This window comes from Panulirus ornatus, chromosome 48 (assembly GCF_036320965.1).
Source record: "Panulirus ornatus isolate Po-2019 chromosome 48, ASM3632096v1, whole genome shotgun sequence".
NCBI lineage: Eukaryota > Metazoa > Arthropoda > Malacostraca > Decapoda > Palinuridae > Panulirus > Panulirus ornatus.
The window spans coordinates 27,417,927-27,439,064 of NC_092271.1; the positions used below are offsets into that span (position 1 = coordinate 27,417,927).

At 45.2% G+C, this 21,138-nt stretch overlaps 1 long non-coding RNA gene across 1 annotated transcript in view; it reads right to left on the reverse strand.

The window, feature by feature from the left end:
* Positions 1-5,841: 5,841 nt before the first annotated feature.
* Positions 5,842-21,138, reverse strand: part of LOC139763900 (uncharacterized) — a 167,404-nt gene continuing 152,107 nt past the window's right edge. Inside the window, exon 8 of the long non-coding RNA XR_011716287.1 lies at positions 5,842-6,754. This is a non-coding gene — a long non-coding RNA (uncharacterized lncRNA). The remainder of the gene's footprint in view (positions 6,755-21,138) is intronic.

Sequence of the window (21,138 nt, forward strand, 5' to 3'; positions counted from 1 at the left end):
TCACTCCTCCCACGCGGGAAGCCAGACGAAATTCCTCAGCTTCCGTCATCCCGCGTCAAACAACCGGCAGGAATCCCCCGCTCCTCTCCCATGGTGCCTCCATCTCTCCCACACTCTGTCCTAAAACCACCACCACCACCACCACCACCGCGCTCCTCCGCTGACGCCCCCCTCCCACGCCGCCGCGGGAGTAAATCACCCACGGCAGTATAACTAGAAGGCTTCACCTTATCTAGAAACACTAGTTGTGCCAGATAAAGGCGGGTGTCGGTCGTGCGTCACCAGGGGTGCCGATCCGACCCCAGTCCAGGAATGCTGGGCGCGCATACCTGGACACAGAAAGGAAATGCTACATCGGCCGTAGAGGCGTCATGTCCCTACACACACGCTGCTCACTACAACACCACAGGAACAAGCCGTCGCTACGTCTACAAACAAAAAAAAAATCACCGTTTTTTTCTTCTTTTTGGTTCTTCTGTACCAAATGAAATCACCAATTTATAATCTGACAATCAGTACATGTTCTAAATAATGGTTATATTGACTTAAAAAAAAATAATTCTTTCCCATGAAGCATTACAGCTTACATAATGCATTTATTTTATACGTGTTCTATTAGATCTGCTTGTTCCTATGTTGTCTGACATCATCTGAAACATGTAATTATTTCAAACAGTACCTCGAAATTACATACTATTCTTTGGAATATGGGGGAATGAATGCTGCCCATATACCTCCTGCGTGTCAAAGATAGTGGCTGAGAGGGACGGAAGCGCAGGGGTGGAGATCCCTTCCTTCTGTATTATTACTTTCTAAAATAGGGATACAGTGGGGGCTATACAAGGATTTTTTTTTTCTTTTCCTCAAAGGCTCAGTTCCTGGCGTTATGAAATAATAAAAATAAAATAAAATAAAATAAATAAAATAATAGAAATAAAATAATAAAAATAATATAAAATGATAAAAAGAAAATTGTACACACACACACACACACACACACACACACACACACACACACATATATATATATGTATATATATATATATATATATATATATATATATATATATATATATATATATATATATATATATATATATATATATACACAATTATTTGCAAATATTAGGACATTAACAAAGGGATAATTCCTCTGTCACATCACAGTGCAAATACCATAATGACCAGAGAATTAGGCCGGGGGTTGCCTACGTCACCCCAGAGGTGCGGGTGTAGCAGTGAGTAACCCTGGCCCACTAGGGGGGAGGAGGAGGACCATCATCCTGGGGGAGTTAACAACTACCGGAAATACTTGGGTTAACAAGTATGGTCATTGTTGTCTGGTGTTAACAAGTGTAGGACCACCACCCACTTACCTACTCTACCACCACCTCCTACACAAACTTCGCTGATACCAACACCACCATCATCACCACAACCACAACCACACTATAACTTTACCACCACCACGTGCTCAACACGGATCCTGGACCCCCGGCATTCAAACGTACCAAACCCAAGATCATGCACACCTCAGTAATGTATACCTATACTGATGTATACCTCCTTGGTATCCTCAGCAGGACGTATACACCATCAGCACAAAGATACACCGAGTGATTCATGCACAGTAAATACATCACTCATGTATAGCTCTTCATACGCAACAAAATGTCACATTAAAGAGCCTATCCCACGCCCTTGGCGCCAAACTGTAACAAGGGCTTATATACCATAAATACACCACTAAATCTGGTCCACACAGCAGTATCGCACAGCTTCGAAAACCACAGTATTTCTAGTCAATAATGGAAAATATAAGAATTTATATTCACTGGCTTGTTATGTGATTTATTTTCTTCTTACACTAACACTGATTAATACAACGAATTATAGTCTATGGTAACTGAAAGTTAAGAAAAAACCAAAGCCTACGAAATTACATATTACACTTTAAGTCAGGTGTGATAGAGCGATACATATTTGCATGATGAATCACTGTAACGCGTTGCTTCGCAAATTATCGAGATAATTATATAATCTCAATGACTCAGACAAAACCAATTTACTGACCTTCAGTTCAAATAATTTTTGTGAACAGCTCGTGTGAAACTGCAAGATCGGGACACGCAGCCAAATTATCCCTGAACATAATAATTTCACAATAAACAGTTGGGAAACAGAGATACATCATCTGACAATATTCAGGCGGGAAAATACTTCTTTTGTTTCCGCAAATCTACCGAGAGAAGAACACGGCTCCAGTGCACGGTACATCAGGAGTATGGTAAGGAGTCTGGCTTGTGCCTTGCATATTGGAATGTATGGTAGGAATTCTGGTGCTATAATGTATATATCGTGATGTATGGTAGGGAGTCTGGTTTAACGACTTTTACATCTTGAAAACCATTTCATTTAACAACACATTTGTCATATGTGTCAAACTTACGTTAGTCTGATTGTCTGTAATGACCTTTTCAACACTACACAGTACGACTCTTCAGCCCTCAGGTACAACCCTTGTGCACGACGGTACGACCCTAGAACGCCCTTGTCATGCCACACCCAAAACACGGCCTTTTAGTTCTGCTTACCACCCAGATTTAACACAGTCGAAGAAAAACTAAAACACACACAAAGAAGAGCAACAACACTAATTTCGCTACTCGGTGATATACCTTGTGAAGAAAGACTCTGAAACCTAAAATCATCTTCGCTAGAGAGAGAGAGAGAGAGAGAGAGAGAGAGAGAGAGAGAGAGAGAGAGAGAGAGAGAGAGAGAGAGAGAGAGAGAGAGAGAGAGAGAGAGAGAGAGAGAGAGAGAGAGAGAGAGAGAGAACGCAGACTTCGAGATCATATGATAATTTTCAAAGTAATATATAATCTCAAATTTTGTAACAAATATATAATTTCAGTAATACAACTCACGATAATTTCTTCATGATACATAGATACAGTGACCAGTAATACAGGCATCAAGTTAAACGGAAAGAGATGTAGCACAAAAGGGGAACAAAAATTCTTCAATAGTCGAGTAATGAACATTGGAATAATACAGCATTACATATTGTCAGAGCGATGACCAACTAATACATTTAAGATACGGCTAACCATTAATCTAATTATATCTGTTATCACTTAATAAAGCCATTCAATAGTGACAATATATCATGCACGTATTTCAACTGTCTTTTGCAAAGATAAATGAATTATGTCCATCTTCCCCATAGTGTCCAGCGGATGAAATTACATCACAGTGTATTTTCGATTCATTCTTTCCTACAGAATTTCCTTGACAGTATATTCGCGCAATATTACACGCTGTTCTCCTGCCGGCTTGACGTACCAGAGGGGTGAGTGGGAAAGGAGCCTTCTGCTTTACTATCCTGTCTCCATCTGTAGTGGTGAGTGGGAAAGGAACCTTCTCTTTTTACTATCTTGTCTTCATCGGTACAGATCAGGAATGTAGAGTACTATTACTGTGCTGCAGCACGTAACCTCGTCACAGACCATTGAGTCTCGTGTTACCCGTGCTTCCCCTGCTACACCCACCCACCCACGAGCTGTGTTAGCATGAGGCAGGTTCACCTTCATCCCCCGGCAGGTGGGCCGCTGCAGCGTTACCTTGAGGAAGATCGACATTACTGAAATTATATTTTGGGCTATTTCCGGGGAGGCCACGGCTAACCTCCGCCCAGGACAATAGTTGGGAAAGGGAGGGAGGGGTGATGGAGGGGTGTTGGTTGTGGTGTTGCAGGGGGGGGTGAGAAGGGTGTTGCAGAGGGGGGTTAGGAATGGTTCAGGAGGGTGATGGAGTGGTGCTGGAGGGGGGGAGGGATTTTATGGGATGGGTACGGAGTGATGATGCTTGAGAAGCAGGAGTGTTGGAGGAGGGAGTGGGATTGGAAAGGGAGAGATTGGTGTTGAAGGGGGCGAGGAGGGGAAAGGGAGTGGTGTAGGAGGGGAAGGAGTGGTGTTACGGAGAAAAGGGGTGTTGGAGAAGGAGGGAGTAGTGATGGAAGGGGAGGGAGCCCTGTTGGAGAGGAAGGGAGAAGCAGACGAAGAAGAGGGAGAGACGAAACTAGAGAGAGGGATTTATTAGATACTAGAAGGGGGCAACAATTGCAGTGTCGTGAAGGTAAAGGGGCAGAAAAGAAGGGCCATGATGGGGAGAAGAGATATGGGAAGAGTAAAGAATAAGGTGGGGTGACCAGGGGGACAAAAGAAAGAAAAAAAAGGTAAGAGCGTAAAAGTGGCGAAAATCAGCGGGAAGAATAGGAGTAAAGAAAACGGGGAGAGGTAGATCAGAAGGGGGTACTATAGTGAGGAGGGTGTAATGATATTAAGAGGGGTGTGGTACTCCCCCTCCCCCTAGGAAATACCACACAGCCGGACATACACCTGTGAATAATGACCCGTTAAGGTCGTTCTTCGTGCACCTGTCGGGGTGGGAGCTGGGAGGCGGGGTGAGGGGAGACGGAACTCGTACTGCACCGGGTGATGCCAATAACCAAATTCCTGCAGGTAGAGAACGTGCAATAACAACGTAGCAACGAGTATCCTGGAGGGGAATAAAAAATCATATGTACGATCCACTGTATCATTCAGTGTGACTTGTGTATATACGATCCACTGTATCATTCACTGTGACTTGTATAAAATATCTAAAGTAAAAAAAAAAATAGATATATGATGGTGGGAGCTGCGTAAACGTAGAGTGATATATGAAAATCACCGGCAGTAATACTAGTCCAGCGGAACTTAGAGAATAAAGCATGGGTCGTGAGACTGCCATACCTGCCTTAATGTGTATGTTTCTGATGGTAGTAAACAGCGTTTTTAAACCCTCACACACACACACACACACACACACACACACACACAAACACACTTATATATATATATATATATATATTTTTTTTTTTTTTTTTTTTTTTTTTTTATACTTTGTCGCTGTCTCCCGCGTTTGCGAGGTAGCGCAAGGAAACAGACGAAAGAAATGGCCCAACCCCCCCCCCCATACACATGTACATACACACGTCCACACACGCAAATATACATACCTACACAGCTTTCCATGGTTTACCCCAGACGCTTCACATGCCTTGCTTCAATCCACTGACAGCACGTCAACCCCTGTATACCACATGACTCCAATTCACTCTATTTCTTGCCCTCCTTTCACCCTCCTGCATGTTCAGGCCCCGATCACACAAAATCTTTTTCACTCCATCTTTCCACCTCCAATTTGGTCTCCCTCTTCTCCTCGTTCCCTCCACCTCCGACACATATATCCTCTTGGTCAATCTCTCCTCACTCATTCTCTCCATGTGCCCAAACCATTTCAAAACACCCTCTTCTGCTCTCTCAACCACGCTCTTTTTATTTCCACACATCTCTCTTACCCTTACGTTACTTACTCGATCAAACCACCTCACACCACACATTGTCCTCAAACATCTCATTTCCAGCACATCCATCCTCCTGCGCACATCTCTATCCATAGCCCACGCCTCGCAACCATACAGCATTGTTGGAACCACTATTCCCTCAAACATACCCATTTTTGCTTTCCGAGATAATGTTCTCGACTTCCACACATTTTTCAAGGCTCCCAAAATTTTCGCCCCCTCCCCCACCCTATGATCCACTTCCGCTTCCATGGTTCCATCCGCTGACAGATCCACTCCCAGATATCTAAAACACTTCACTTCCTCCAGTTTTTCTCCATTCAAACTCACCTCCCAATTGACTTGACCCTCACCCCTACTGTACCTAATAACCTTGTGTGTGTGTGTGTGTGTGTGTGTGTGTGTGTGTGTGTGTGTGTGTGTGTGTTGGCTTAATTCTAAAGAAGCCATAGCTTCAAGGAAGTGAATGAAAATTTTTCGCATTTTCATTTTCCCGACGACTGTCTCATATTACATTTTTCCTTATGATCTGCTTTCTGTCTTACATTCTCGTTATAGACATATAATTTAAATAACTGAAAAGACGTTAAAAGAATTATGTACTTTGGTTTCTAAAGCTGGTCGAGAAGGGAAGATGGACCGATACTGAACTTTGCATTGCGTAGCTGGAGAGCAATGCTGAAGCTCTGAGATAGAAAGCTGGCTACTTCACCACTCTCCCCAAACCAACTGAAGCAAGCCAGTGGCGTGTATCCAGCGTCCCCACATTTTGCTGTTTCCTGAAGTCTGCGACACAACCTTGATATACTAACGTCCTCTCTGAATGCACAATGGCCATGGTAGAAGGACTCGCGTAGTCCCACACACCAGCTGGCTGATCCTCTTCCAGACAGATGGTATTTACACCGTCAGACCACCTGCCACATCCATCGGGCTAGGGAGGGAGCTGTGGGTTCTCTTCCCACAAAGCAACTGACAGAAACAAGAATTCTTGAAGTGTTATGGATGATCCCACAGTAGTGGCTGACGTCCCTGCCAACAGGACTCATAATTCAACGCGCGTCGGCCATACCGGTCAACCACTTCCCTGCCGCAGATACACACATGTATTCAGAGTACATACGAGCGGCAAGGCGAGGGGTTATACTAATGTGATGAGCATGTGGGTCAAGACGAGTGCCCAGGGAAGAGTTTAAGACAGCAGGTAGGAAGTCCTCCCTCCCTCCCTGCATGCCGCTCCGACAGCACGTGCTTGGGATTCCTCATGCTGGCTGTGGTCGTCTGGTCCAGCGTAGATGAGACCGTCCTATCCCAACTCATGCCCAGCCGCCATACGTGTGGGGTCTGAGGAGAAGCGGGTTTGAGTAAATCATCCAAGGGTGGATCTATGTCTATATCCTTCTGGACAACCTCGATAAGCTAAGGAGGCCTCTCTTTTTTTTTTTAATAATATGCCATGCAATATGTAAATATAGCCTGTCTTAAATATCCAAACCCAGAGCGTCAAGAATACATTAGCTGTAACCTGTAATTGAAAAATGATCATATTCTCTTCATTTAAATCAACACAATAAAAGTTTAGGAAAAAAAATACACAACCAGTCAGGTGTCAGTGGTCAATACCCAATAAAGACACGACACACAAAACACAACTTCCTTTAAATTCAAGACACGTTCTTGAGCACGATAATGTAATATTCTTCTCCCAGTATTTACCTAAAAGCCGGCTCGTCGCGACCTACTCTGACACCACTTCACGCTATCACAAACAACCTTCAACCTCGGCATATCCTCGGGTAATCCATCACCTTAAGACTTCCATGATATTCTCGTAGCTCAGGATGTCTGCATGTGGTATGATGCGCCATCGTCTCGTACAACAGTTAGCATGAGTGATCCAGCCGGGATGGTTGTCATGAGAGAAGAACGTACATACGTATACTGTTAAGGACCTGTATGGTGTAGATACGCGGGCTTTGACGAACTGGCTGGTTCCCGGGATGCTATCATCTGGGGCGACGGTATGATTGATACAAGTCGAGAGAGAGAGAGAGAGAGAGAGAGAGAGAGAGAGAGAGAGAGAGAGAGAGAGAGAGAGAGAGAGAGAGAGAGAGAGAGAGAGAGAGAGAGAGAGAGAATCGTAGTAATAAGAATTGCAAAAATCGTGTTATAAACACCTTTCCTGAAGGTAAACACATCCCCTTCCATGACCAGCTGATTATTTTCCACTTGAGCTCTAGGGTTTCACGGGGTTCTCCCATGATCCACTCCCCTCACACTATAATCCAGTGCCCTTCCTCCCACCGTCACACTGAGATGGTCGGACACACGTCGATCAGCTGCAGTACTAATGCCACGGAGACTATCCCTCATCCTTGAAAGATGTTTGTGTCAACTTGACTGTCACGACCCCGGCAGTCAGTGTAGTGTAGCTACGTCTCATTCCCGTATGTCAATGGACACCATGATACGGTCAGCGTTATGAGGACAAGAATAACAAATGACAGATCATGTTGTGTGAATACATATCTAGACCCACAATGGTACAGGATGGTCAATTTCTCTTTTTTATCTGCCATCTGTGGTGATGATGGTACTACAGAAGCACCAGTTTATTAGTTTGATTACAATCAGTGAAGCAATCGAAGTGTAATCTATTTCGCTGAATATACTGCAGTCTCAATATAATCAGTTACTTCAAACAGTTTGATCCTTCTGTATCAAAGTCCTACATGGGGGACCAATAGGCAAAACCTTCCACCTTCGAAGATTAATCCCACATTAGCTAAATGATCTAAACATAACCATTTCAGCGGATTAATCCTCGTACAGCCAATCACCCGAGCTTAACATATTAATCCCGGGTGTAATCGAATAATCTCCAAGTAATCCGACACCGTTCACAGTTCAGGTCGGACCGTCACATGAAATCCCCTCCTCGAGTGAAGCCAAGGAGGCACAGAGAGGAATTTCCTTCTGTGTATCAAGCCTCCTCGCCTTCCTCGGCCGATCTATAGACGATAACGGGCGGGGGATCAGCCGGTCCCCCTGTGGGACGACACCAGGAGGGGATAAGTGGAAGGTGGTGGATAAATGATGGATGGGGAATAGGAGAGATGTTGACAAGTCTTCTTTTTTATTATTCTCGTAATAACAGATGGTTGGAACAGAGTGAGTTCAGGGGAGATGAAAGGAGAAATCTTCGTCACTAGTATGATGGCCAGCGGTGCGGTGAAACAAAGCGGGCGGCATCTGCATGTTTGTACTAACACTAAACACAAAATATCCCTCATGAAACCAGTATTTCCATACACTGGAACACCGGAATGAATTAATAATATAGAGGCGAACACGACGGCTATAGAAGCTAACACGAAGGCTATGATAAAGGTATCTGATTACAGGACCCACAATGCCAGTTGATCAGCGATGGCGGCCGAGTGGACAGATTAATATTGATCAACCAGGGAGGTTGGCTGGTGGACGGAATACTAAGTGACAGTGGAGCCCAGGCCAACCCCATGCCAGCAGACTTGGTCACCACATGGTAGCAACACGACGGGACGCAATATATATATATATATATATATATATATATATATATATATATATATATATATATATATATATATATATATATATATATATATATATATATATAAGGGCTTCCGTAGTCTGGCGGTAAGCGTTGCTGACTATGAGCCATGCACAGGGCCGCTGTGTTCGAATCCTGAGTGTAGCACTCGGCTCACAGCCAATCCAGCTGTTCATCCTCCCTGGAGGCCAGTCGATCATGGGGTACCTAGCTTAGGAAGGTGCGTGTGTGTGTGTGTGTGTGTGTGTGTGTGTGTGTGTGTGTGTACAGGAGTTCATCGTCACCCTGCACTTGACTGGAGGGCAGCCTCGAAGCTACAACAGCCAGTCTAGGGTTCTGAGGTTATAATGACAACGATGATTTATAAAGGTATTTACAGGGACATACAAGTGCATTAGGTAACAGCCCCAGAGCCAAGCACCTTGTTGGCTTTACCCCCAGTAAAGAGAGACGCAAGGTTACCTGATAGATCTTCAATGAGAAAAAAAAATAGAAAGGAGATAGACAAATAAGGGGTGAATGGTCAGTTAAAGAGGCCAACGGGAAGTGAAAAGGAGATAAAAACATGACCTAGGGAAGGGCGGGCGTGTTGTCCCGCCAGCTTTCGCTGTCTTGCAAGGTGCAGGGCAGGGAGGTGTCCGCCGCCACTGTTATCACGAGTTAACTGTGACCAATAGACTGTCTACTCTAGTGTGTCTATCTAATGACGAAGCTGCTCATGTTGAGGTTATTGAACAAACAAGGGATTGGGCAGAGGGAATGGGATCCTCGAGTGAATGGGTCACAGGAAAACCCATAAAGATATCGTGGGTTGAGGGTGTGGTGGTTCGTATATGGCAAGATAAAGGGTGGTAACCAGGAGGGCCAGTTACTGGGGCGGGGGTGAGAGGAGCTGGTCTGGACGCTCGTGTTTGGTCTGTGGTTGACCACACGTCTGGAAAATATACCTTTATACTCCCATCAGGAAAACATATATATTACTGAGATATGGGAGGTGTGTGTGTGTGTGTGTGTGTGTGTGTGTGTGTGTGTGTGTGTGTGTGGTTGTTACCGCACTCCATCACCAAGTGGTAACAAACACCACGAGCGAGAGGTCACCTTCAACGAGGTTGCATCGTCGTCAGCGGCCCGCCGAGTGGAGTAACAGCGTCGGCGACGACCCTTCCCGCCCCAAAGGAATCCACCTCACCTTGCTTCTCCCTTGGAGCGCAGCTTCAAAGCACCTGCAGAGACCCCACAGAAGGGGTCCTGGCGATTCCATAAGAAACCTATACGTGTAGCGCATGTATGTTATACTAACTTGTGCTTTTGTAAGTATGTTTGCATCCACATGCAAGTGTTACCGGACTCCGCCTGGATGGAGTTACATTGCCAGCGAGGAGTCACCTTCAGCGAGGCTGTATCATCGTCAGTGAGGGGAGAGGAGTAGGGTCTCGTCGAGAAACACTTTCTCGCTCTAAATGAGTCCATCATTTCCCTGCACCTGCGTAGAGCGCAGCAGCCTTGAAACTGCGGGCTCCCCGTAACATGGGCTCTGGTACTACTACTACTACTGCTACTACTACTACTACTACTACTACTACTAATAATAATAATAATAATAATAATAATAATAATAATGATAATAATAACAATGATAATGATAATGATATCCACTATAAGTGTCACATCTGGCAACAACAGCATGCATCTGTGGGTACCCAGCCCTATCTACCATACCAATTACCGTGCTAACTACTGTACTAACTACTTTACTGACCACTGCACTAACTACTGTATTAACTATTGTGCTAACTACAGTGCTAAGTATTGTGCTAACTACTACCTGCTCCCCTTTAAAAATAATCCATATATTTTTCACTAAATATATACATAAAAAAACATTCTTCACTATACATATTATCCAGGACCCAACTCCTGTTGCCGCAGACAAAAACTAAATTATTATAACCTGTTTATTCTTCTGAACTTGAATAAACTAGTTTTTATATCGGTAGATTAACAGTATCTACGTTTTTTTTTATCAGTGGTTTATCTACGATCTCTCACAAACATTCTCGTGTTTATGGGGCCCAGCAAGGCGATATTCTGGGCCCACTGTGATTAAACTAGCTTTCTAGATCCACTAGAAAAACTTGACTGTGCGACTTTGATGGATATCTTGCCTACAAATATATATATATATATATATATATATATAGTAAAAGCTTTGCGGAAGATGAAAGCCGGCAAGGCAGCAGGTTTGGATGGTATTGCAGTGGAATTTATTAAAAAAGGGGGTGACTGTATTGTTGACTGGTTGGTAAGGTTATTTAATGTATGTATGACTCATGGTGAGGTGCCTGAGGATTGGCGGAATGCTTGCATAGTGCCATTGTACAAAGGCAAAGGGGATAAGAGTGAGTGCTCAAATTACAGAGGTATAAGTTTGTTGAGTATTCCTGGTAAATTATATGGGAGGGTATTGATTGAGAGGGTGAAGGCATGTACAGAGCATCAGATTGGGGAAGAGCAGTGTGGTTTCAGAAGTGGTAGAGGATGTGTGGATCAGGTGTTTGCTTTGAAGAATGTATGTGAGAAATACTTAGAAAAGCAAATGGATTTTGTATGTAGCATTTATGGATCTGGAGAAGGCATATGATAGAGTTGATAGAGATGCTCTGTGGAAGGTATTAAGAATATATGGTGTGGGAGGCAAGTTGTTAGAAGCAGTGAAAAGTTTTTATCGAGGATGTAAGGCATGTGTACGTGTGGGAAGAGAGGAAAGTGATTGGTTCTCAGTGAATGTAGGTTTGCGGCAGGGGTGTGTGATGTCTCCATGGTTGTTTAATTTGTTTATGGATGGGGTTGTTAGGGAGGTAAATGCAAGAGTTTTGGAAAGAGGGGCAAGTATGAAGTCTGTTGGGGATGAGAGAGCTTGGGAAGTGAGTCAGTTGTTGTTCGCTGATGATACAGCGCTGGTGGCGGATTCATGTGAGAAACTGCAGAAGCTGGTGACGGAGTTTGGTAAAGTGTGTGGAAGAAGAAAGTTAAGAGTAAATGTCAATAAGAGCAAGGTTATTAGGTACAGTAGGGTTGAGGGTCAAGTCAATTGGGAGGTGAGTTTGAATGGTGAGAGGCTGGAGGAAGTGAAGTGTTTTAGATATCTGGGAGTGGATCTGTCAGCGGATGGAACCATGGAAGCGGAAGTGGATCATAGGGTGGGGGAGGGGGCGAAAATTTTGGGAGCCTTGAAAAATGTGTGGAAGTCGAGAACATTATCCCGGAAAGCAAAAATGGGTATGTTTGAAGGAATAGTAGTTCCAACAATGTTGTATGGTTGCGAGGCGTGGGCTATGGATAGAGTTGTGCGCAGGAGGATGGATGTGCTGGAAATGAGATGTTTGAGGACAATGTGTGGTGTGGGGTGGTTTGATCGAGTAAGTAACGTAAGGGTAAGAGAGATGTGTGGAAATAAAAAGAGCGTGGTTGAGAGAGCAGAAGAGGGTGTTTTGAAATGGTTTGGGCACATGGAGAGGATGAGTGAGGAAAGATTGACCAAGAGGATATATGTGTCGGAGGTGGAGGGTACGAGGAGAAGAGGGAGACCAAATTGGAGGTGGAAAGATGGAGTGAAAAGGATTTTGTGTGATCGGGGCCTGAACATGCAGGAGGGTGAAAGGAGGGCAAGGAATAGAGTGAATTGGAGCGATGTGGTATACAGGGGTTGACGTGCTGTCAGTGGATTGAATCAAGGCATGTGAAGCGTCTGGGGTAAACCATGGAAAGCTGTGTAGGTATGTATATTTGCGTGTGTGGACGTGTGTATGTACATGTGTATGGGGGGGGTTGGGCCATTTCTTTCGTCTGTTTCCTTGCGCTACCTCGCAAACGCGGGAGACAGCGACAAAGTATAAAAAAAAAAAAAAAAAAATATATATATATATATATATATATATATATATATATATATATATATATATATATATATATAGTATGGACTATGCTAAATGCTTCTCCAAACTTAGCAAAAAGGTATACAGAAATCCGGTACACATCTAATTCATCTTGCGTTGAAACATTAATCATTTGCCACTGAAGAAACACAACGATCATCATTTAGTCGACGAATTACAGATCAATTCTTCATCCCTACAAGTTCTATATCGTTACTGGGTAATCAACTGTTTACTCCTGAAGTTCGATCAGTCTTTCAGCTTCATCACTCTCTCGACTGCTTCACAGATCGTTGCAAAAATCATTGCCACCTATACACGGTTTCTCGTCTGTTATCATGTGATTAATATTATCATTACCAGGGTGGACCTGACACATGATAATCCCTGTGGAGCTGCATGAAACAATAATTACACTGGACAGAGTCTCATGTTTTGAAAGTATTTCTTCCAGGATATTCTGTTCTAGTTCATTGACAAGGGGATGGGTTGTTCCTTGTTTAGCTGGGACCTTCTGCAAGATGGTTTGCTACAGCAATACTCGGTGGTCACCTACGGCAAGACAACCCTCCAGAGCAACCTACCACAGCAAGACAGTCCTCTTAAGCTACACCAAGCGACCATCCACAGCAAGGCAGCCCTCCTTAGCAAAACTGGGCGACCATCCACGGCAAGGCAGCCCATTAACAACACAAATTGACCACCCACAGCAAGACAATCCTCCACAGCCACATCAGGCGACCATCCACGGCAAGGTAGACCTCCACATCAACACCAGACGACCACCCACAGCAATGAGGTCCTTCTCTACGGCAACAGCTGTATGGTAATTACACTATGGTAATGTTTGCCCTCAGGGCTGGTGTGTTGCTGGGTGATGGACATGGGACGCTCCCTCCCACTCCCTCTAGCTAGGTCTGGGATGCTTAATGATGGACACTGGAACTCCTCCCCCATCCCTCCCTCTAACTAGGGTCTGGGATGTGTAGTGATGGACAAGGGGACTCCCTCCCTATTCCCTCTAGCTAGGGTCTGGGATACTGATGGACAAGGGGACTCCCTTCCTACTCCCTCTAGATATTTCTGGGATGTTTCGCACACCGACCATGGGACTGTCGTGGTCACTGGCAGGTTGATGATTTAAGTTGATGTCTTAAAGACACTCACTGTATGAGATGTATACAACTTATATGCTATAGTGTATATTATATTCTGTGTAAGTATATGCATGACCCATGTCTCTTAGTAGTGTATTTGTCTATCTGTGCATGTAAACGTTTCTTTAGCAAATATACTTATCGTTGTTTATCTAACTGCGTGTATCATGTAACAGGAAACCAAATAGGTCTAATATCTTTTACATATCAATGTAAATCATACTATTTCTAGCTAGCTCTGCTTATCTTTAGTTAACTATAATTTATTGTAATTCGTACTGAATCCTTTATCTTCCTTATCCAAAATTATCTAAAGTTCCCCCCCAGGAATACGTTGTTCTCCAACCAAATGATGTTATCCCCGCACATTATACAGGGTAGGATAGGGTAAGGTAAGGTAGGACAGGGTAAGGTAAGGTAAGGTAAGGTAGGGTAGGGTAAGGTAAGGTAGGACAGTGTAAGTCTGGTCTCAAATTCCAGGACAGACTCAGTCTCAAGTGGCAGCCAGGCTGAGAGTTGTTTAACACCCTCACGCGGCCGCAGAAACACGCGGTCACTTCCTATCCTCCCGCCGAGGTGCTGAAGAATCCACACCATCCTTTTGAGGCTGAGGACGAGGCGTTATCCACCCTGGTGGCCAGGGACCCTACCGGGTGATCGCCCTTCCCGGGGGTCTCCTTTACCCTGTAGCAACTCTTTCCCCGGAGGAAAAATACACGTGTTAATTACTGGTAAAGCGAAGGTAAAGAAGCCATCTGGTTGGGGCCCATTATTGGCCCCTTCCAGTCGTCAGGTCGTAGGCGCCAACCCCCCCCCCCTCCTTTGTGTCCACCGTCCGACGCCCCTTCGTCTTTTTTAGTTCCATATCTTCGTACTTACCCACCCTGACTTGGCTCACGTGAGTCTGTGAACAAGATGCTGGAACGCTGCTCGTGTAAACTGGCAAGACGGCGAAGGAGACACGGTAAGCAGAAAAATAAGGCGAACAAATTAAGTCATTTTCAGCATCGGGTCCCGGCCAGCGACGTTGGTGGGCTGAGGGATTTGGCTGGTGGGTGGGAGGGAAGGCCAGGGGGTGGTGTTGGAGGCAGGCCTGCTGCTGCTGCTGCTGCTTTGAAGTTGGGTCCCTGCTGTACGGGAGAGAGGGGGAGGGGGAGGAGATATGGAGGAAAGAAAGGAAAAAGAAAAGGTAACAAAAAAATGCTTAACTAAGCATACCACAGCCATACACGCACATCTGTCCAACCCCTTCCTCTTCTCCCCTCCTAACCACCCAGCAGACAACGGGGAGTAGACACAGAAGCGTGTGTGGAGGGAGGGCGGGGAGAAGAGAGGATGGTGTGATAATGTGATATAGACGCGGTGGAACTTGGCAGAAAGGAATGATGAACAAGAAAGTTATGAGAAGAACAGAAGAAGAGGGGGAAGAACATTTGGAATGTCTGGTATGGGAAAGGGAGAAAAGAGAAGCCACATAAGCAAGGAAGAAGTGTTGAACAAACACAAGGAGGGGTATCTGAGAAGAACATGAACAGATAGATGGACACTGAGAGAGAAAGAGACTTAAGGAGAAAGAGAGAGAAAACGATAAGACTAAACTGAAGAAAGAGACAACACAGACGACTATGATAGAGATGAAATAGAGAGTACAGACAAGAGACAAAAGCAAGAGGCAAATGAAGAGGAAGTAATTACTGTCCACAAAACAAATGTGGGGTCAAGGCAACGCTTAAGGTCACCTCGAAAAAACCAGAGCCTTCAAGGTTTATGTCTGCAACCATGTCAAAGGAACCCACAATAAACCGTGTGTTTTAATGCTGCCTTTGAATACATATTTAGGCCTCTTAAACCTGGGTGATATTAATGGTTTTATTACTGTAGATAAACCGCTCTAAAACCATGTGTTTTGGGAATCAGGACAAATACACATAAACAAATGCAGTACTGAAGTAAACCACACTTAAACCAATGCAGTATTGAGGTAAACCAAAGTTAAACCTTGCGTGTTTTAATCATAAGGACAAGTATGTATTGTACCCAATGTAACGTCGACAAAAAACAGTTAGACCTGATGTGTTGTGATTATTGAGATAAGTGTTGGTACATTCACTGTGCTAACGGAAAAAAAAAAGTGTTAAACCTGGCATGTTCTCGTCAATGGAACAATAGCAGGTACAGCCAATGAAAGATCGAGGTAAACCAATGTTAAACCTGGCGTGTTTTAATGCTTGGGGGAGACACACATCGAAAAAAAAAGAATCGACAAGGTTGAAGACCCATTTCCGGTGGGCTAACCTGGCACATCCCTCACCCTTTTGTACCGTGAACAGAAGGGTCACATTCATCACCACCACTTTACACTAAAGAAAACGAGGGGAGGGGGTTCTCTCATATTTAGCGATGACAGACATATGATTCCCTAAAACACATGATTATGAGTCTTTTTGACGCCACTAAGAGTCTTTTCAAGAACTAAATATGAAATAAGTTGTCAACATTTTATATATATATATATATATATATATATATATATATATATATATATATATATATATATATATATATATATATATATATATATATATATATACGAACAAAGTGCATATGTACCAGATATTTTTTTCAGACTTTGGCCATAAAATTGGTTGTCTGAAAAAAAAAGTAATTAGTAAATCTGTCTAATGACTTATGAATGTTATTTGTATATGTTCTCCTTCTTGTTCCATAAAGTGAAAGCATTACCACAATACAACCGGCGACCCCAGCAACTCATTAACTGGACAATGAAAACAGGTTATTGAAACCTCTTCAAAAGGAACTTCTTTTTCATACATGCGATAAAACTTTCGCGGCTATTTCTCAGAACTTATAAAGAAATCTGGTAAGTCTTTAAGAACGTGAATTCATCTTCTTTCTCTGGGTACGACCTCCATCTTACCCCCCTAGTATATGCTCAGCTCCCCCAGCAGCAGCGTGGCACCCCAGCTAGTGAGACACACGCACAGTTTACCCCCCACGACGGTGCAATCAGAACCTCCCACTGGCACGAAATGGGACGTAATAGGGTAATTGGCCTTCAAGGTAATGGGACTGAAGATTACTGCTATGTAGTCTCAATAGAGCTGGGTCCAGAAGAATAGGTTGTGGGGCCCTAGCGACACCCCGGGAGCTCCTGGGGTGAAGGCCACAACACCCCAGAAGCCCCTGGGGTGAAGACTAACACACCCTCGGGGACCTCCTGAATAGACCACGCAGGTGTCTATTGTGAAGGACCCTAGCAACACCCTAGAATGCCCATGGATGCTGGGTTAGGAACCCCAGCAACACCCCCACAGTCTCCTGGGGATGTGTGTTGCGTAGGAACCCCAGCAATACGTCAGAGGTTCCTGGGGAGACAGGGTCGAGTAACGGGATACGAGTGTGGGTTACCAGTAGTTCCTTGGGTTCCTTTCACTGATGGAATGTTGGTGGAGCTGTTTATGGTCCCTCCCTTCCTCTCTCCCTTCTATCCTTCATCCTATCTCTTCCGTCTTTCTTTGCTCCATCATTCTTTCATCTCTTCTCTTTGTCTTTATCTTTCTTTCTTCCCTCATTCTCCTGTCCCTCTTTGCTTTATTCTATTTCAAGTTTTCACTCTTCTTCACTGATTTTTTATTTTCATTATCATTTACACTATTTCTCATGATTACATCTCCTCTCTTCCTTCTCTTTTTTTTTATCTCTTTCTCATTCTATCTTCTCCTTCTCATCACTCTTGATACCGTCTTCTCCCCTCCTGTATTCTGGCACCTGTTGCATCAGTCACCTCCCATCAGGATCCCTGCCACTCGCTCTGCCGCCGCCGCCAGCTAGCCTCACACTCTCTCCTCATCGCCTTGCAAGGTGGGCTCCTCGATTTCTCTCATAAAAGAACCTTTTCCTTGTGGTGAGAGAGTAATATATTTTCTTCCCTCCTTTTAAACCCCCTCAGCGCAGCGGTACGATACTTGAGCACGACGGTACGATCCTTGAGCACGACGGTACGACCCCGGGGCACTCTACCATACCCTTGGGTAGTACCGTCGTGCTGAAGGGTCGTACCCTCGTGCTTAAGGTTGGTACCCTCGTGCTCAAGGGTTTAAGGGAGACCCTCACCCAATTTCAACAGGGCTGCCCTCACCTCCTTCCAGGGAGGGAGTCCTTCTTGAGACGTTAAGTGGGTTCGGAACAGCCAAAGGTTTCCCCCGACGTAAATAACATATTACACATAACATCTATATAGAGCCGGAGCAATTACCGGGGCCTGGACATGGCGGGGTGTACCTGTGTGTACGGTAATTAAACCTAAGAGAGCTGATCACCTCCAACCCCAAGACGCACATGATCACCGGTATACACCAAGACTCACATGATCACCGGCGTACACCAAGACGCACACATGAATATGTAGATCATGTGTGCCATCTGTTGTGTACAGTCGGCCCTTGTCCTCATTGTGTATGCACGTTAATTATGCCGTCTAGGTATAATGAGAGCAGTCGTGTGCTCCACAAGTATTATGAGTTAGAGCAGTATAGCACGCCAGCCCGAGGACCCTTCTCCACCCCACACCCCACCACCAGGTACTAGAGCGATCTCCAGCCACTACCAGGTACTAGAGGCACCTCTAACCCTACAACTAAGTATTAGAACGACCTCCATCCCCCGTCCTCCGTGACTCAAGCGAACCCCTATCTCACCCTATTCCCTGCAACGACCCCTGCCCTCCAGACGTCTTAGCACGGCACACACACACACACACACCTCGGCATCCACGCTCCTATAGCGGCCTAATCTCCACCCCTGCTCCTACATCCATCCCCCTCTCCCCCACGCCTGAAGACCGCCATACCAGCACCCCTGGACCTCTTGACCCCCGCCCCACCCTGGGCCCAATAACGACAACTACCGCAAGTCGCTAGACCACCATTAAAACATATCTAAACCGCTGTCTAAACGCCATGACCGCTGACCCGAAACCCAGACCTTAACTCAGGTCCCAGGAAATAGTTCCAACCCCTCTTGAAACCCAAATTCTGAATCCTAAAACGTTGGGTAGAGTTAATGAATATATATACACGGATTAGTTATGCCACTGCCCTAATCACTTAATGAGTTATCACGATATAATGCAATTCAGGCTTAATTAACCAAAGGAAAAAGATAATTGAGGTTATTATCGAGTCATGGATTCCTATCTACGATAGAGAGAAATCACTCGACTTTGAACTGCTGCCTCGCGCGCAGAATGAGCCACTCGAATAGGTGTGAGGACATGTGAATGTGGGGTGGGGGTGAGTACCAAGTACCAGCCTGATTAGATATGAGGTTATGTTATGAGTGAAGGGGTGAATACCAAGAAGATACAGCCTCATTAGGTGTCCGGTCATATCATGAGTGTGAGGTGAACACCAAGACCCCGGCTGGAGGACCTTCAGTATTCACACTTGAGCTTGTTGAGGTTGTTATCATGGAGGTCCTCAACTCCCTCCCTGGTCCTTAGTGGGTCCTCGCGTGCCCTGACAGCTGGCAGGCTCAGCCGTCTGTACACAACCTCCCCCGCCCATCACATCCTTCAGCCCTGCCCTGGTTTATAGTACTCCACCCTGGCCTCCAGAGCGTTACCTTTGACCCTAAACCCCTGTCGTAGCCCCTAAAACCCCTCCTAAGAACCTACAGCTCAACTACTCCATTAGAAACCAACCCTTGCCATTAGAACCCTGTCCTCGCCTCTAGAGCCCCGATCTAGCCCCCGAACATCTAAATGAGACTCTAGGCCCTCACTCTACAGCTCCTAAACCGCTAGTTCGGCTTCCTAGACCCCACTCCAGCTCTGATAACCCCTTCTCTCCCGTCGCAGACGAGGGACGGGGCGGAGCTGGGATGTGACTGCGAGGCGGGGTGCGACAGCCGGCAGGTATGGTAGTGGGGGCTGTGGCACGCTCCGGGGCCACCAACCACCCAACCAACAACCCCATCCGTGGAGGCAGAAAAGGAGCGTTAGGGTTGGATGAGGAGGGAGTGTACACGGAGATGGGGTTGGATGGGGTGAGGTCAGTCAAGGAAAGAGTTCGATGGACGTGGTGTTAGTCGAGGAGAGTTTTCCCGGAAGAGATGCTACACGGTGGAGAGGTTAGATAGTGGAGATACTAAACAGTGGTGAGATTATATGATGGGGAAGTAAAATAGTGGGGAGACTAGATCATGGAATTAAACACTGGTGAAAACAGATGGTGGAGAAATTAAGTGGTGTAGAGATAAGATGGTGGAAAGGTCAGATGGTAGAGATAATATGGGAAGGGTCAGATGCTAGAGATAATATAGGAAAGTACTGGGAGTGATAGAGGGTTTATATACAAGGTAACAGACTTGGTGAGGAGGGGAGGAGGGAGATGGTTGGTATAGTTTGTGTGAGGGTTATAACACCCTGAGTTGGTGATATCTTGTATGAGGAAGTTAAACCAAGATAACTGATGAGGTTTAAGTGAGCGAACCTAGTACATTTATGCGAAGAAATAACGTCTGACATAAGCTCCTGTTGACGATGAACAAGCAAATGGACGTGGTATCGTGTTTCACTACATCCTTAGCAAATGTACAAATGTAGTCTGTCATCTTGCCAGCAACGGTCTATAACTGATTGGTCGATGCATACGACGTCATTACCAAACAAACGCGTGATTGGGTCAACCACTACCACATTAGTTCGACAGTTCGACCTTTGAGCACGACGGTACGACCCTTGAGTGTGAGGAAACCGGCCTCTGACCTGATTACTATGGGTCTTGCCAGGTTTTCCGCCACCAACTCCAAAAGGTCGTGCCGTCAGTCTCAAGGGCCACATGGGGTCGTACCTTCGTGCTCGTGGGTCGTACCGCTGAGCTCAAGGAGCCCGCCATCATGGGAAAGTCAGAATGACAAACGAACAATCCAGCGCAGCTATGGACGCATGCTGATCCCTCCCACCACCAACACCAGTAAACCTGGAGTGTGCATGTGTGATCACATACCCGTGGTCCTCTC